The sequence below is a fragment of the Montipora capricornis genome, chromosome 4 (assembly GCF_036669925.1).
Source record: "Montipora capricornis isolate CH-2021 chromosome 4, ASM3666992v2, whole genome shotgun sequence".
Taxonomy (NCBI): Eukaryota; Metazoa; Cnidaria; class Anthozoa; order Scleractinia; family Acroporidae; genus Montipora; species Montipora capricornis.
The window spans coordinates 34,433,435-34,438,434 of record NC_090886.1 but is presented as its reverse complement, the minus strand read 5'-3'; the positions used below and the strand labels follow the sequence as shown (position 1 = coordinate 34,438,434).

At 38.9% G+C, this 5,000-nt stretch overlaps 1 protein-coding gene and 1 pseudogene across 2 annotated transcripts in view; one reads left to right on the top strand and one right to left on the bottom strand.

Annotated features, from left to right (window-relative positions):
* Positions 1-3,335, bottom strand: part of LOC138044913 (ryncolin-2-like) — a 3,339-nt pseudogene extending 4 nt beyond the window's left edge.
* LOC138045996 (glyoxalase domain-containing protein 4-like) overlaps positions 1-5,000 on the top strand; it is a 35,784-nt gene that overhangs the window by 10,634 nt on the left and 20,150 nt on the right. The window lies entirely within an intron of this gene.

Genomic DNA, 5,000 nt, shown 5'->3' with positions numbered 1-5,000 from the left:
AAGTTCTGTGGTCGTATTTTCATCTCAGACCGCTTGACAGAGTAGTTACTATTTTTCCAATGATACCAGGTCATTCCACTTGCAATCGGTCTTGCCATTAAGATACAGACCATTCAGGTTGGCGTAGTGACATTTCTCGAACCACCAGCCACTTTTGTAGCCTGACGCACAGTTGCCAGCTAAATAGTCATCATTATCGCGATCCTTGGTGCTAAACGCATGGCCGCGGTGAACGCCAAGGGAATCACCTGCAGTGCCTGAATGAAAAGAAAAAAAAAAAAAGAAAAAACAATTAAGCAATCAAAATAAGAAGCAGTTTTAAAAACTTGTTTAAAAATGCTAAAAATTCTTAAGACGCACTTGAGATTGTTTGTTGTCTCTACTTGCCACCGACATGAAATCGATGTAACGTGTTTATCACCACGTGAGTGAAATGATTACCAGGTTTTTTCAGTTTCTTGCTCTGTTCTTTTTTTTTTAGCTAACTCACTGGCTTACATATACAACTTATTCTGTCAGTCAAAGCGAGATAAAATTCTTTGACATCACAGTAGAACTGAGTTCTATCAGTTAGAGACAGACTGCACACCTAGTTGAAATGAGAAAGTGTGTCTATCTTAATTAACAAAGGGTTGTTTATTAAATCACCAGAGTTTGCAAACCTGAATATTTCCCCCCCAACTCAGCTGGTATTTTGCTCGCTCACTTGCCACTGTAACTGAACTGTACTCGGCAAATGCTGTATTTCCATGAATGTCTTCCAAGTCCACGCGAAGCTTGTTGCTGCTGCTTACAGTCAGGCGGTGAATCTTGTCCAGTCCAAGCCAAAACTCTCCGTTTAGATTACCAAAGCCTCGTTTGTAGGGCGTCCCACGCGCGGAAGAAATCTACGGAGCCGTCTTGTCTTTTTTGAAAGACCGTCCATCCTCCGCCGGCAGTTTTGTGATCACAGTACACTTCAAATTCTCCCAGACCATCGGGATCGATTTTTGTACACACCACTTATCTTTTCGCCAGAATTGTAAACATCGGCGCAGTTCTTGTTGACTAAAAATTACATAAGCGGGATGAATTCCTGTTAGATATGTTTTGGTTTCATCGTTATCTCTATCCTCTAAAAAGTTGAATAGACATCACACAGGGAAATACTATACGGAGCTAGCGAATATTTCAAAAGCAATTGATCGTAATTTGATTGATTTTTGCGACGGAACAGATGTGAAAATTCTAACCCGACTGGTGTCTTCGAAGTAAATGTATCTAAAATGTATAACTGCAGACCTTTGTCTTGAGAGCCGCCAGATTCGTTTGCTTTCAGCGCAGTTATTGCTTCTTTGATCTCAGTGTGAGTTGCTGCTCGATCTTCTTACAGCAGTGTGGTCCGGCGTAAAAGTTGTTATTCACGTTGCACTGGGGTTTACTAATACCAGGGCTTTTTGTTGTTTGCACAGAAGTTTTGGCAAATGTCCCAACGAAAATCCCCAGTAAAAAGCAGAGCTAGCTGGAATGCCATTGTGCACTGGTTCTTTCAGGAAAACTCTTCTGTGAAGTGGAAGCAAAAACTGCGGGTATAAAATGATTTCTAAGACTTGAGGTTCAGTTCATTTAGTCTTTCCAAACCAGATTTTTCTTGTCTCCTGCGCTCTATTTTGGGAATGCTGAATTCATCGATTCCTACCAATCAAATAACAACACATTGTAGTGACTCACAGACGAGGCAGTTGACAACTTTCTGCTGACAATAGGAGAGTTCATCAAAATTTTATGAGATTTTTCTAGCAAAAGAACATGGGCACCCAACGAGTAATTATTATTTCGGTAATTGTCTGTTCGGAAGGATGGTGGGTTAACATTTTCAAATATTCGAACTTAAACTTTCGAGGTGTAGTAAGATTTTTTCGACATTTCTTCTGAACAGAGATTTAGCTATTTCAGAAAAGTAATGAAGTGTGAAGAGTGCGAAGAGATGCGTAGAAATTTCGAAACCACATTGAAGAACGTTTAAATTTTGCTAAGCTGAGTAAGAGTGAACTGTGACGCTGGAAGAAAATTTGAAGATTTATAACTTCTATCATTTTGGCCGTAGTTTTTTTGAGAATCATATTAAGGGCAAACGTTCCCTAAAATTTGCGGGAAAAAACGACGACTACTTAATGTAAAGTTTTTTTTTATCAGACCCGTCACGATTTCTTTAACTTCAGGACAAGGCAAAAAAGCCATGAAGGACGTTCTACAGCAACCTGAAATTCCCGTAGAACATCCGAACAGATATATATTTTGAAGGGCTGCTACAAACTCACTAAACGAGCTTTTAAAGCATTGTGGAAACCATTTTAGGTGATTCTGACAACTTTTAAGACAACCGGCCGTTGGTGCCACGAAGAGAAACCCTCGTACGGGATGATGAAATAGTCAATTTGACTTTGCGTTATTCTCATCTTTGATTGATGGTTTTGTGCTTCGGAATAAATTTGTTTATCAGAGATTATTAGAAAAAGTCTCTCGCTCATGGAAAACCTCGAGCTCAGATTTGCTGTTAAGCAAAATCAAAAAAACATATTGATATCTGTCTATTTTATACAGCCATAGTTAGAGCTATAGATCAATTTATAAAACAAGGAAACGAGGCCGCGGGCGCAATTAAATGATTTTTCGTTGGCAAGGAGGAGCCTTACAAGTTTGCCATTGAAGCTTGCCTTCATTGGCCGTTTTTATACTAGAGACGCATAATCCGTCCAGACGAATTATGTGTCTCTCATGTTATCCGTCTAGTGTAAAGACGGGACGAAACTATATGAGACGCATAATTCGTCTTGGACGAACTTGGGCAAACATTTTTCTGCGTCTGTTAAATTCGTCTAGTATAAAGACGGGCACTAGACGCATAATGCGTCTGGAAGAACTTTCCAGTTTAGTGCGTCTTCGAAGACACGATAAAATAGATTCTTCGTCCAGACGCATAATGCGTCTTGTGCCCGTCTTTATACTAGACGAATTTAACGGACGTAGAAAAAATGTTTGCCCAAGTTCGTCCGCGACGAATTATGCGTCTCAAGTATAAAAAAACGGCCATTGGCCGTTTTTATACTAGAGACGCATAATCCGTCCAGACGAATTGTTCGTCTCTCATGTTATCCGTCTAGTGTAAAGACGGGACGAACTATAGGAGACGCATAATTCGTCTTGGACGAACTTGGGCAAACATTTTTTCTGCGTCTGTTAAATTCGTCTAGTATAAAGACGGGCACTAGACGCATAATGCGTCTGGACGAACTTTCCAGTTTTAGTTCGTCTTCGAAGACGCACACTAAAACAGATTCTTCGTCCAGACGCATAATGCGTCTTGTGGCCGTCTTTATACAAGACGAATTTAATAGACGCAGAAAAAATGTTTGCCCAAGTTCGTCCCAGACGAATTATGCGTCTCCAGTATAAAAAACGGCCATTTGCTGTTTCTGGAGAGCTTTGCCGGCCTCGGGAATAGTCAAACACTTGAAAAAGTAATTAACATTTTTAGCCAGAGTGAAGTGTGAAGAAATGTTCAGGTTAGATATTTATCTTCGTTGTCGATCCTCTTTTTTGTGAGGCATGTGTGTAAAGTAAGCTTGGATGTGGTACTGTTTGTATTGCACCGAGCCCTAGTCCATAGACCAGATGCATGGGTTGATAAATTGGACTTGTAATGGACTGCCTAAGTGGTCGAAAACAAAGATCAGTCAAACGATACTAAACACAAACAGCAAACGGCTTACGTCAAGCACAAATCTGCATTACGCCAAAGATGAAAGAAACATGTTTGATTTTGCCTGTTTTCTGTAGATACCAAGCAACTTCTTATAAGAGAGGGACGAGAGAGAGAGGTGAATTTTTTTTCATTATTTTCATGTTTAGCTTAGATTAATTTAAAACGTTTGTCTTTCAAATTTAAAAAAGACTTCTGAAGGGAAAAAAAATTGGAGAAACATTTAAAAAAAAAATGATTTTTTTGAAAACTGCCTACAGATTGTTTGAATTTTAAATATTATTATATTATCTGGTATCGCTGAATGGAAAGACTTCACTGAGAAATCTATGATGGGTACTTAATAATCTGGCCAAATTTCGTCGTGATATGATTACCCCAACTTTATCTAAGGACAGAATATTTAGTTGTTTGAAAAAAGGAGAAACTATTTCGAGCCTCCTTAATTTGCATGTTTTGGCCCTGCATGTCTTTTAAATTCTAAAGCTGTGAATCCATTTTTTGTTGAAAATTTGACTATTATTTGATTATAAAAGATAAATACTTAGAATTCTTATGCTTTCATTCAACCCTTCAACTAGTATCTGAACAGAAAAGTGACTCTGATTCCAGCACTATGAAATATTATTGGCCTGCACACTGGCTCTCTGTCTTGAATGGCGCGTGATCAACAGCCTGGGGGTGGGACGAGCAATTCCACCCGGCTGTTTACCGCGTGAATTCTGTTTATAGAGAATGAGGATGCAAACTGACTCCACCCTTGCAACACTGGCGAATAGACCTATTCACAATGGCCGCCATGTTGGATTTGCTATTATCATGCAAATTAGCTTCTCACTTCTGAGGGGGCAAACAACTCAAGTTCGAGAGGTTATAACGAACATCTTAGCCAAACAAATGATTTGTTTCACGTTCATTGAATGTTTCTCACCTAAGTAGTAAAATAGAAAGATTACACAAGTTTACTTCGATGTTTTTTAGTGAAAAATGAGCAATGACGGAGTAGAACGTCAAAAATGTCAAAAGCAATCAAAAGATATAAAATTACTGTAAAAGGTACTTAATTCTAAATTCTAAAATGTACTTTTAGCAATGTTATTTCAATATTTCGACGAGCCGATTTTCCCGCAATTTGCCATTTTGCCAATGTTTGGCCCCCCCAGCATAAGACATCACTAATTTGCATGACACTGTGAAAATCAACGTGGCCGCTATTGTGAATAAGACCTATTAGCACAATTCATTCATTTTCGTTTTC